The sequence below is a fragment of the Leguminivora glycinivorella genome, chromosome 19 (assembly GCF_023078275.1).
Source record: "Leguminivora glycinivorella isolate SPB_JAAS2020 chromosome 19, LegGlyc_1.1, whole genome shotgun sequence".
Lineage (NCBI taxonomy): Eukaryota > Metazoa > Arthropoda > Insecta > Lepidoptera > Tortricidae > Leguminivora > Leguminivora glycinivorella.
In genome coordinates this window covers 13,749,272-13,763,515 of record NC_062989.1, presented here as the reverse complement: position 1 = coordinate 13,763,515, position 14,244 = coordinate 13,749,272, and the positions used below count along the sequence as shown (strand labels likewise).

Here is a 14,244-nt window from a genome sequence, read left to right as displayed (position 1 = left end):
TACGACTTTCTTATTATTTATTTAATTTTATTTCGATTTCTATCAACCCCTTTTTGCCAAGAGTGGCATTGAAACTTTAGTAGTTCATGTGCTCTGCCTACCCCTTTATGGGATACAGGCGTGATTGTTTGTATGTTGTATTTAATTTTATTTAATCTTTATCTTACACAAAGAAAGAAAACTTATAGTACAAAAGGCGGACTTACTGCCAGACAGCATTCTCTACCAGTCAACCTTTAGGCAAAACAGATTATTGACCGAAACGTTAGTGAATACTACTCCGGCAATTTGTATGGGCAGGAGGGCGATTTTTGAATCTCGCATACGGGATTTTGTCACTAAAATACAGTGACAATTTTCTGAATTGGAACGCGTGAGACTCAAAAATCGGCCCGCAGGTCGCAATTTGTCAAGTAGGTATCAGGTAATTTTATGACCAGATTTTATGAATATATTTTTAAGGCGTTAAGGTTATTGTTTTTTTCAAATATAGTCTTGGTCGCGATATTTCTATAGGTCTTCAATTAACTGAGTGTTTTCTACTTTTTCTTAAACATATCTCGAAGTCTACATATCACAGAGACACTACTATACCTAATAGGCAAGTCTGATAAATCATAAACTTGTAGAGCAGGCTTCCGGTAAAGTTTGACATGTCATGACAATGACCGATAACATCTCACTTGGAGGTCACAGCTCTATGAGGTTAATGGACTCTAATCTCAACTATTTTATTTTACTATTGTTTATAAACTGGCGCCTAGTCTATTAGATAGATGTACATTTTTTCGATAGTAGATATAATTTTGTTAAAGAAATTCTATTGTTACTTTGACTTTAGTTTTTTTGGAACTGAATGGAATCCTTGCTATTAACAATTTTATATTATTTTCACTCTATCTTGATTATACTTATAATACAAAAAATATCGGAGGATGATATTCCTATGTCCTTCACATTATGTACTAGATTTTTAAAAAATAACCAGGAGAAATCCTAAAATTTATGGCATTCAGTGATTGGCATGAAAACATATTTTTATTTGAATTAAAAGCTTTATAAAAACTGCAGAAAATGTAAGACGACAACAAAAACGAAAAAAAGACATGCCTACGTACTACGTACCCTCTTTATTTTATTTTTTCATCATACTCGCATGGTAAATGTTCAATGGAACGCAGGCGGAGCGGGAGTTATAGAAAAATCGTTCTCCCAAGAAAGCTATGAAATTTCAACTATCATAATTGTATTTTTTGTTGCAAATATGATGAAAAGTAACTAGGGTAGTCAGAATATTACAAACTCGAGGTTTTAAATCGCTCTCACGTTGCACAACGTACTATTGTCACTAGTCAGTATCAAATTAGTATAAATAAAGAAAATAAAATGTCTATGTAAGCATATCGTAAAATGTAAACGTTGTGGCTGAACCAAACTGCCCAAAGTAAATCTCAGTAAAATAACTTTGAAACTAAATACTTGTTATCTGTGTTTGATCAGGCTTATCGTACCCGTTTCAGCGAAAAGTGACAAGAACTTTGGTGGAAATAGTTTCGTGGTTGATAAGTATATTTTTATAATAAACGTACAAAACAATGATTTCGTTTTTAACAGATTCGCTGCGTCATTGGGTCGATACGACCCGATATGCAAATAGGTAACTAATTGCCGCCGCGAAACTTTTCGGAAGGCAGTCAAATAAAAAAATAGTACGCTTAATTTTCTATACATGTATTTTTCAGGAATTCCACTTACTTATTTGTTAAATATGTTAAATTATGATACAAGGGCACAGATTTTTTAATAACACGTAACTACTACCTACGGTTAAAGTTCAGAAATAAATATACATTGCGTATCTTTCTTGTAAATATTCATTTTTAGGTACCTACACATAGGCGATTTTTTTTTAATTTAAGTCTCTGTAACTTATACGTATCCAGGTTTTTAACTTTCATGGTGTTGTAAACATAAATTATATTATGCTAAAAAATAAGTAGGTACGGTCAGCCAAGAAAGTGGTTCACCACTTCTCGACTCTATTTTTAAACACATAAGGTAGAAAAGTGGTTAACCTGTAACCACTTTTTTGGCTGACTGTACATATTTATAATAAGTCTCACACGAGTATATCGGGTTAGATCGACCCGATAACACGACGATCGTGTTAACAACCATCAGGTTGTTAACCTTATTTCTTTATTCCATGTCATTATACTGAATTAATCCTAGCCTAATAGCAATATGAGCGAGATGCATAGACAGTAAGTTACTCACATGCTACGGAATATGTATCAAACTACATTATACTCCATTTTTTCTAGGATTAGAAAAGTCGCGCGATTGTCGTCATGCGATTTTTATGAAAACAATTTTAAAAGCTAACATATTTCATTCTTATTTTATTGCCATACATAACATGAACAACTTATTTCCAAGTCATCTTATTTATAATTATTTTCTAGAGATGACTGGAATATCTGATGAAACTTAGGTAAAATCGTCCGCTAATACCAAATTTAGGTAGACAGGCTACTGAATATCGCTGTCAACCAACAACACGCAACCTGATTTCTAGAAGCTATACGCGCAAGTCTAGATTATATAAAAAAAATAGAGCAGGTTAGTAGCTCACGCGTTTGCAGACTCATCTTACAAGAAACGCACGGAACTTTAAGAGGACAGGGACAACAGATTCTTCATACAAATGTAGTTCTAATTTTCTTCATGGATTGACAACTAGAAATATTAAATAAATGTTTTTACTCCATAAATGAGTTCTTTAATACTGACGAAAATGATAATGAGGAATAATTAAAAAAAATTGTATGCTAGCTTTAGTCAAGAATAATTTATCCAGCCAAAATTATTGTAATTAATTATTGTTTTAATGTAAGTATTGTGTATATATTGTATGTTTAGTTCAAATTGAATTGCATGAAATAATGGATTATTTTGTAAATTTTGCATGCTCAGTTGTGAGTAGAGTACACTGTACCACTGATTGTATGTTACCATCTATGCACCCACTGTATTCTGGCAAATAAATACTTTGTATCTTGTATCTTTGTATCTTGTAAAATGTTCACACATGATTTAATCATCATTTTGTATTTGGGACATTTTTTTTTTCAAAGTTGTCCACCCCACTTCTTTTTTGGATTTAGAAATTTTTATGTGGTTTCCACTCAGAATCGTGAGCTAATAATCATTTAAAAGTCTTATCTACTTCCGTGACCTTAAACTTTTAAAGATATAACTTTTGTCTTTAGGCGAAAATCTCTCAAAGTTGACTTCAAAGAAAAAGTTTAGAAACCGTGCTAACATATAAAGAAGGTATATACATACATACAATCACGCCTGTATCCCACAAAGGGGTAGGCAAAGCACATGAATCTAATACTCAAGTTTCAGATCGTAACATTGCATAAAGATGGTACAGTAAAATATTTTTTTCAGTACAGATGTTGTTTTTTTTTACCCACTAGTGCGAGAAATGGTTCATTATATGCTAGGTCGAAACTTTGGAGGCTCATCTGTACTGAAAAACGTCGTACGATACACGTGCGAAAAGGAAATTCGTAACTCGTGTCGATTTAAAACACTCCCTTCGGTCGTGTTTTAATTTATCGCTACTCGTTTCGAACTTCCTTTTTTACGCACTTGTATCGTAATGTACTATTTTAGTATTTACAACAAACCTATAATATCCAAAATGCCTTCCATAATTTTCCTAAAGAGCTCTTAAAATTACTGTATCTATTTTTATAAAACATGTAGGTACTAAAGTACCTCAAAAAAAAACTAACTTACACTTCAAAAAAACGCATCAAAATCGGTAATTCCGTTAGAAAGCTCGGTACGATAACCACAGACATTGCCGACAAACTTGTCACACCCCTGTTTTTTCCGTTTAAAAAAAAGAACTTGAAAGTTTATTGTCCAGGGTTCACAATAGTCCTTTAAAAACCTTTAGCACTTCATTGTTAAAAAGACAATGTAACCTTGTCGGCTTAACCAAGTTTAGGGCTACTTGGTAAAAGGTTCTAATAGGCGAGGGCGATATGTTCAGTGATGTGCCATTCTTGTATCGAGAAACATTGACAGGCATGTTGATTTGTCAGTTGAAGGACACTAATTACTTAATTAGATTACAACAATCGCATTATTCCAATTTAAAAATACTAAGACTCTAAGGGATATTGGTTCATTAAAATTTAATGACTTGATATTGATCCCTCCTGAGCTTGTCTTCATCCAAATTTTTTTAATTTTTTTTAAGGGCTTTTATAAATTCTTCCAAATTAAAAAATGTCATAGTTAATGTCATGATGATATTGCTACATTTTGTAAATGTCAATTCCATTCAGAGATAAATGTGAAAGAATTTTTTTGAGTTGTTTTTACATAAATATCGTATTTTGAAACACAGATTATTACAACCAAACCTGAATTTCATTTTTTTTGTGTTCTCATTAATATTTTTTAGTTTAGAAGAGTTATTGTATATTTTTTTTAATTTAAGATTTCAGCACAAATGGCAGATTTAATGCCTTAAGGCTTTCTCTACCAGTCAACCATAGGGCAAAACAGAAATGCATTAATATATTAGTTACCAAGTAATATTGATCTGTCTAGTACATCACTAGTTAGTGTTTCATTGTTAAGTTTTCGGCCATAATTTGTACCGTACCACCCGCGGCTAATTTATGGTAATGAATATAGCGTTGATGTATTGTATTTGAATGAATATTGATCAGTTTTTAATATGGGATGAGTTTACATTTTGTATTATACCCTAACTAGTCGAAGCATAGTGCATGCATTGCCCAGTTTACAAAATTCAGGCCTATTAATTTTATCAAAATGGTATTTGTATAAATAATGGCGATAATAGGCAAATATCGTCAAGTTCTTTTTTCAAATGAATCAAATCTATTACCACAATGTTCAATATTCTTTTTATTCTTTTTTTTCTGTAATTGTGCAAATGGCATTTTTTTATAAAATGCAGGCCTGTTTATTTTATCAGAATGGTGTATTTTTTTTCTATGAACAAGCAATTTGTATAAATAGTGACGATAATAGGCAAATATTGTTATTTTTTTTAATGAATTAAGCCTATTACCACTATGTTTAATATTATCTTCTTTTTTCTGTAATTGTGCAAAAGGCATTTCTTTTTTTTCTAATTCCCAGTTAAATATTCAAAGTTAAGGATTTAATTAAGTAGTAGCTTTTAAAGATACATAACATTTTACCATAAAAAAGGCGTTAAGTAGATACTACTCAAGGAAACATTAGTCATATCGTGTAATTATATAACTACCAATCTCAAAATCAATAGGTAATATTGATCAAACGGGAAAAAACTGAAAATAAATTTCCTCTGAAGTCCAGAAATGACCGTTTTCCCGGCGTGGCTCGCCGACACTTGTAATTTAATTTCGTTCAGAAAAGTGATTAATTTTCTTGCGTCACTTTCTTATATTTGCAGGAAATTTCCTGTGATAAGTTCAACGATAAATTTCAATTAAATTTGCCGTTTTTTTAATAGAACAGATTTTGTTAATTATTGGATATATTTTTAGAAAATTAGCTTTGAGATAATCTAAGGAAATTACCCCACGACGTGGTTGATTTAGTTTCTTTTAACATAATTTTAGTGCTTAGTTACATTTAGGCGGAGGCTACCGAATTCGAAATAGGTTAAATATATACTGATGTTTCCAGTTTCTGAGTAGATCGTTTTTTTATTAGGATGGATTCGTGGTGAGTCTGTTTCTGAATATGTTTATACTATATTCAGCAAAACCTTAGTTATATTAATCAAATTCACCAGTAAAAAATAATACATTGTTTACTCATTAAAACGTATGTAGCATTTGATTTTACATATATACTTGTAATATTTAAAATCAGTTACCGAAAATCAGTTTGTGCCTAAAATTAAAGGCATACGCGTAGTTTTTCTATTTCCTGTAGTCTCCAAATTTGACTCTACCTCTAAATACGAATGAGAAATACTTTTTATTTAAAAGCTTCTGCCTATGCCTACTTAACTTTGAATTACTTTAAAATCGAAAGAAAATGCTAAATAAAAAAAAACCACTTAACTTAAACCATATCTAAATTCCTTAGCATCCATGATAAATAAAAAAAAAACTTACTTGTCTCCCGCCAAAAGCACTGACACTTCAACTTTTTAATCACGTATTCCGACGGTCCGAAACGCGGAGCGGGGACGAGCCACGTGCGTCCTCCGCGGTTACCGGGAGAGGTATGAGTACTGAGGGCGCAGGGTGATCATACTATATTGTTTAATGTCCTACATTTGTGTTTAAGATTATTTAGAGCTTTGTCTCAATTGTATGGACTGATACAAGATGTTATAATTGTTGTTAACTTGGACCACTTATACTTAGTAATAACATATAACGGGTGTGAGGCCGCAGGGTGATCAGAGTATTGTTTGAGTATTATATTTTGTGTTTAAGATTACAAACTTGCAAAGAAAGGTCCAAAGTTGTATCATTTGAATGGACTATGGATACTATTCAAGATTGTTATATTGTTACAATTGTTACAATAATTGTTCTTAGCTTAGAGAAATTACATAAATTATTAACGTTTCTTGATGGAACGGAGTATAAACCACTATTAGGGCTTTGGGTGATCATACTGTAATATTAATGTTCTACATTTGTGTTTCAAATTAGATTGAGCTTTATTGGACTATGCATACCTAAATATTTTTTACAATCGATGTTCTAGAAGTTTAGAGGACTTAGGAGTCGATTTTTAACGCTCCCGGACTCGTATACTTCGTTAAATATGAGAATCCAATGCTAATAAATATTATGTATTAAAAACATAGAATTTTACCTTTTTTCACATGTTATTTCAGTGGAGAAAATTTTGCTGAATGTTCTAAAATCGTCCCTCGTAATTAATATTACAACATTATTATGTTTGCGTCAAATAAATATTGATTTACATAAAATCAAAGCAATATCTTAGTAACATTTAATTGCAATTATAAACCCCAGTAATTTCTCCAACGAATATTAGATTTTCACGATTGATATTTTGGAGTAAATATAAGTTCGGAGTAATTAAAATCACCGACGAATAAATTGACTTATTTGTATTTTGACTTGTAAGTATTTGTTTAATTAAAATCTTGAAGTTAAATTAAGGGGGACTGACGATGGATTCTACAAACGGTGCAACAAATCAATTGAAATCCCTTTCAAATCAATGTTTCAGAATACGGGACGACACTACGATGTTGCCACTTTTTAATTTCTACTCTTTTTGGTCAAACTGTAATACTTACGGCAAATCGCATTTTTTTTATTGACACAAGAGGTACATTTATAACAAAAACGTATGTCCCACAAAACGGTTTTCACAGTTTGACTGTGGGATCAGAGTCTCTTCGCTAAGAAAACTATAATAACATTTTTTTAATCTGTCAATTAGGACACCACAGACTAAACTATAAGTGGTGTTGGATACTCTATGGCAGTTCCGACTCAATTATAATAAGCTCATTATAATTGACTTTAGTTAACTGTAATAATTTCAAAAATAGACCTTCATACAAGTTCTATACTAATTTGCGATACCTGGCAAATTTTTCTGCACCTGAAACACATTTTTTTTAATCTATCGCGTATCAACCAATCAGAGACGGGTATTATAAACGATTGGTTGCTAGGTAATTCGATGTTGATACAACGGTGAACGACGCTATTAACGTGCTGTTAACATTAATTTTAACTTGAATGATGATAGTTTTCGTCCATTGATGATGAAAATGATAATTAACTCATAGAAAAAGTATTGTATACAATAGTGATATAATCACAGATGTCATATATACCATAGATCAAGCAAACGTATCTACTTAGCGTGTCAAATGAACTCAGTGAAATCCACTGAGTTGTCCGTCTTTAATCGCAGCTTGCAGCTTTCGGGCGTCAATTTTTGTAAGTTGAAGTCAATCAAAACATAAAAAATGCCTCGTTACGTGATATTCAATTGCAACAACACAAAAATTATGAACAATCAAGAGCCTGAGACATATTTAAAATTACAGGCAAGAAACAACTTCAGTACAAAATTTGACACGCTCGGCCCCTATACAAATAGATGAACTTGTTTCTTCTATCTAAATATAGTTCTGTGGATATAATTAAGCTTTTCACTCTCGTACCGAACTATTAGGCCTACTATTACTATTAAACATGGTACTCGACTGAAAAGCTTTGTATTATATCACGATTGTATAAAATACTATTAGATAGTATTAATTAAAAACTTAAACAGACTCCTTTTGAATTTAGCTTTATTGGCTTCCGTCCTGATATCCGCAGGCAAACAGTTTAATGTATAGGGTGATTAGGGTGCGATAGTTGGTGACATTTGGAAGAGTATCAGGGATAAGTTCGCCTTGATACTTCCTCCTACTTCTTCTTTTATATTTGATGTCTTATATACTTATTTTTTCTGGTGGTACAATAGGCTACTTGACCCTTTTTCAAAGTATGTCTTATATTATTAATTACTGTCTAATTAAACCAAAAAAAAATAGTACCATATTTTATAACGACTTAAAAACCCGCAAAAAAATTATTTAAAATTTTCTTTTACGTGATCAGGCAAAAACAACATCGGCCATATTAATCTATAGAATATCTATGACATGACGTCAGTATATTTAGAAAAAAATATTTCACATTGTCACACGCGTCAACCACTATGAATTTTAATACAATAGAGGTTGCTTCTATGGAGATCAGATTACTACCTCTAATTTCCATAGTTGATCTGAATTATGTGACGTCACTCCATTGGCCAACACCGTTTTCGGAGTCCATAATTTAAAAAAAACATACACACATATTTAATTAAAAATACGCAGTCATCACGCACTTTTAGTGCCCGCTAGCTATAAATATTGATTTCTTAAGTCAAATACTACAGAAAACAATAACTTGATGTGCTAAATTCGATACGAGTCTAGTAGCCTATAAAGAGTTTACTTTACTTACTTACATTTGCTATTTCTTGTTAGGTCCCATATTTGAATTTCGAACGCTTCTTTTTCATCACTCGCATATATGTATACGGAAAACGATGAAATGATATATTTAAAATGAGCAGTTGGTGAGCAGTCAGCATGCAATTTTCATATAAGTTGCAGCTGAATTGCGGTTGCAGTGCGGTTGTATGTGCCCATAAAGCACCATCGTATACTCTCTGAAATGTTCGTATTTGTCATGCTACTTCAGTCAACGTCCGAACATTTTGTAGACAACTGAAATAGCATGTCCCGTTCACACATTTCCGTGAAAATATATGCTAGAAGATTTCGCATTTCATTTGTACTTAGTCTTTATATGTTTTTGACGTTTTAAAAAACACCATAAGTAATAAAATGACCGTTTAACCATTTAGAGCTATAGCCTGTCAACCAAATTTTGGCAGTAGCAATGTACATCAAACTAAAGTATGGTATCCCTATGAAACGTACAAAAACCAGCAATGTACGTCGAACAGCCACAGATATTTTTTTTTCAAGGGGCTCGCTCCTTCCTTACGAATTAGATAATGTATTAAAAAGGGACGGATATGTGCTAGTTATTTCTCTTATTGGTAGGACAGAGATTTCCACAGATAAGATACAAATGACACGCGAACTTCCACCGATTTTCAAAACTAGTGTTGCTAGCCCGCGATTTTTCAAATTTGCCGCCTTTTTCTAGTGACAAGATTTGGTTGACGGTCTATAGCTATTCGGTGAAGTTGACTATGTTCTCATTTAATTTGTTATTCCGTCAAGTGTATTATAAATTACGTTAAATAAACGCAATACCTACTTTTCAGTTTCTGCAAAACGATGAAACGAGTTTATTTTTAACGGAAACGAAGCTTTCGTGTCCGAAACGACTTAACTCACAATGAATAACAAACACAGCTCTGCCGTCCTTCTTAAGACGTAAGGGGAAAATTTGTACATAGGATTACTGCAAACATTTGCATGCCGCATGGCTGAATATTGTTACTATTTAGACCAATGTCACACCTTTTCTGCACATATTCTTGCAAATAATTCTTTCTTTCTTTCTTTACAACATAGTCTTGCATTATCCTCTTTGATAATTGACATTATTGGATATTTGATACATTTTAATCATAGCCGCATGGCTATGAAGCAGGCATCCATACGTTTGAATTTCTGTAAATTTTTAGTTATTGTAAAAATTAGAAGGAAATAACTGATTTCATACGAATAAAATGTTTTTAATACTCAAATAATTAAAAATAGCAAAAATCAAACATAATTACTTTAAATTGTGAGAAAATATTTTCCATAATGTCAATATCCGGAAAGAAAATTGAGGGCTACGGCATAGGGTATTTTCGACCCGATGTGAGTACAATTTAATATAGATTGATTAGCAATTTAAGTTTATTTTTGAACTTCTTTACAATCTTTACATGGAAAACATCCATGACCCATGACTGAGGAACAAATACGAGTGAATGCCCTTACCGGGATTCGAACCCAGGACCGTCTGCTTAGCAGGCAGGGACCGACTACGCCAGACCGATCTTCAAATTTTTCCCTATTTAACGACGCACAGTGACGCATACGTCCTTTCGTAGTGCAGTGGTACGCTAGCCATGTGGCCTCCCCCGCAAGGCGTCAATTCTGACGCATTACTTTTTTACCTTTTTACCCGTTGCAGACGCGGTCAGGACATCGTTAATGTTGCAAGTAGTTTAACACCCCATTTATCATCCTTAACAGAAACAAATTGCTATTTAATTTTTAACCGTCGCCTCATATCTCAAGAAGGACGGTTATCAAGTCGTCTGTATGTTTTTTTTTTTTTTTTTTTTTTTAATGTTTGTTCCTCGATATCTCCGTCGTTACTGGACCGATTTTGAAAATTTTTTTTTTAATTGAATGTATATGCATACAGATTGGTCCCATTTTTCTCAGAACCCAGTTCTGATGATGGGATCCTGGAGAAATCGAGGGAACTCCTCGAATCTGAAAGGCATACATATAGTGATTTTTGTGTTTTTAAAGGAACAGCATGCATTTAGGTACGGAACAGTGACATTTGGTGCAGTGGAACTGCTGATGATGGCCAGAATAGAACTCTTCAAATCTGAACGGCACGCTTATAGTGACTTTGGTATTTTTATAAGAACAGCATGCACTTTCATCCAGAACAGTGACATTTGGTGCAGCGGAATTGCTGATGATGGTCAGAACCGAACTCCTCAAATCTGAACGGCACGCTTATAGTGACTTTGCCATTTTTATAAGAACAGCATGCGCTTACGTCTAGAACAGTGACATTTGGTACAGTGGAACTGCTGATGGTCAGAACCGAACTCCTCAAATCTGAACGGCACGCTTATAGTGACTTTGGTATTTTTATAAGAACAGCATGCACTTGCGTCCAGAACAGTGACATTTGGTGCAGTGGAACTGCTGATGATAGTCAGAACCGTACTCCTCAAATCTGAACGGCACACTCATAAGTGACTTTGGTATTTTTGCAAGAAAAGCATGCATTTAAGTTCAGAACAGTGACATTTATTTATTTAGTTATGTTTGTTAAGCATATTGAGTTTTCAAGTCAAAGTTTGTCAAGCTTCGATTTCTTATAATATAATATCGGATTCATGAGGAATTGAGGAAACTCCTCAAACCTTAACGTTATACGTATATTCATTTATGTTGCCATCTAATAATTAAAGCATTAAAAGCAGTTTTAAAAAATACCTACACATTTCTACATAATCCAACATTCGCAAGTAACTTTCACCAGAACCCGAAAGGCGACGGTTTTTTTTTCTTAAAAATTATGTAATATTTTTGTTGTTAATACCAAAGAGGATCGAGTATTATAGAAAGTTACTGTCAAAGTAAAATGTGTAATCACAGTGCATAGACAGCCATCTCTCGACACAGGCTTAAAACTTTTGAACCACAGTTTTGCCAATTTGGCCCATATTCTGGGCTTGATATGTGTTAAAATGTCAAATATTAATATTAGCGCCATCTAGCCGTGCGTCCCCCGAAGGTGTATCGCCATCTAGGTCACCGACGGTGACTCACCGTACCTTTTTCTGTATGGTTTTGAGGTACGTTTTTTTCTTAGACTTTATCTGTCTATACGGAGTTACCTATGTCTTTATTAATAATTGGGATTCGTTGTGAGAAGCGGACCTCAGGCTGCATGAGCCGTGCCAAATACCGGGATAACGTAAGGAGGATGATGATGATGACTTGCATGAAGATTTCAATTACACTAACAACTAAGATTATTCTGACAAACATAATTCGTTCAAATCAAGGGTGAAAAAGCACCCTTCTGTGAGCGAGCTTGCTCCATTGTAGGCCACGACTTCGCCTCGACCTCGATATGAGTAGGCACCTAAGCTCATTTATAGTAAAAAAATATGATTCGAATAATACTTAAGAATAACATGGGTGTTTAATAGCATATAATACGTCTAGTCTGTATATCTAAATACTTGGCCCAACTGTCATTTACAAATTGCATTTGCCCAGCAGTGGGACAGACTAAAATAGTACATTACGATACAAGTGCGTAAAAAAGGATGTTCGAAACGAGTGGCGATAAAACACGGCCGAAGGGAGTGTTTTAAATCGACACGAGTTACGAATTTCCTTTTCGCACGTGTATCATACGACGTTTTTCAGTACTAGTGCGAGAAGTGGTTCATTATATGCCAGGTCGAAATTTCGGAGGGCGATCTGTACTGAAAAATTCCCTTCGGTCGTTCCTTTTTTACGCACTTGTAGTTGTAGCGTAATGTACTATATAAAAAATCACCTGAAATAACCTTTTTTTTAAACCTACTATGTAGTATATTTCAAATGGCTCACGAACGGCTGTTACAAAACTCGCCAAACTTTAAACTTAAACGCTGAAAAATATTTTGAAAACTAAACTTTTACGAAACTTAATTCTTGCTAATGCTTTTACCTAAAGCTGGGGAAGTTCCGGAAGTTCAAGTTGTGGAGTAAAAGCTTGTGTCAGCGTACAACGAGTTGTTTATTAGAACTTCTGCTACGAAATGTGACTTTACATGGAGAAGGGTCTTTAAGCGTCAAATTCATATGTAATTAGGGCGTGCATACAATCACGCCTGTATCCCATAAAGGGATAAGCAGATCACATGAAACTACTCAAGTTTCAGTGCACTCTTGGCAAATAACTAAGACGCTACAGGAGCGAAAATGCTAAAATGGAAGGGATCCCCCCCTTTCAATTTAGGAATTTCAGTTAAACATAGTAGTGTTATTAACGAGATTTATCGAAAAAAAAATTGTCTATTCAGAACAACTCAGTTAAAAGATATTGCGAAAAAATCCGGTTCCGCTCTCGACTGTTTTCTCCTTCAAAACTTTATCAATCGTAACGAAATTTGAGAATCTGAATAACAATGAAATAATGAAAAGGAAACTGTGACATTGCAGTGACAGGTTGCCAGCCAGCTCACGGAAACTAAAATGTGCGTGGCGATGCGATGCGACGCGGCGCGATAAAATCAAACCTTCGATATCTACGGAAGTATCTTAGTCGTGATCCACACAGAAGCGACGCACGTCGTAAGACGTGGAACTGACGCCCGCGCCGCGCCGCCCGAGTGTAATTTACAAAATGTCTCCTCAGTACGTTTTGTATCATAGGTAAGACGTAAGACGCGCCGCAAGCAACGCGGCGCCACGCCGCCGCCACCGCGCCACCGCGCCTCTAGGCGGCGTGTCTTACGGCTTTCCTATAAGTACAGATTATACTGAGGAGACGTTTTTTAAATTACACTCAGGCGTCCGCTCCACGACCCACGTCCCTCGCCGCCCGTATGTATTTTCCGCCTTAAGTGGGCGACATGACAGCGACGGTCACGCGACTCGTCCACCCACGCAGGCCGTAGCGTAAACACACTGTCGGAATTTTAGATAGAAACAGATAGAAAGGATGTGTGATGTACTTAAGGAACCTTCAGTAACGGATAGCCACAAATGAGTGTTAAAACTACTTAAAAATAAGACGCTTTACAAGAATGCATGTAAGTTACTTATAATTATGTATACTTACATGTGCAGGCATGTGATTAGTGTCGGAGACACAGATCGTCGTCGTCCTCCTTGCGTTATCCCGACATTTGCCACGGCTCATGGGA

At 34.4% G+C, this 14,244-nt stretch overlaps 1 protein-coding gene across 1 annotated transcript in view; it reads right to left on the bottom strand.

The window, feature by feature from the left end:
* The window catches only part of LOC125236363 (somatomedin-B and thrombospondin type-1 domain-containing protein), a 127,476-nt gene extending 121,178 nt beyond the window's left edge, over nucleotides 1–6,298 (bottom strand). Inside the window, exon 1 of the mRNA XM_048143143.1 lies at nucleotides 6,171–6,298. The gene's annotated coding sequence lies outside the window, so the exon portion shown is untranslated. The remainder of the gene's footprint in view (nucleotides 1–6,170) is intronic.
* Nucleotides 6,299–14,244: the final 7,946 nt, after the last annotated feature.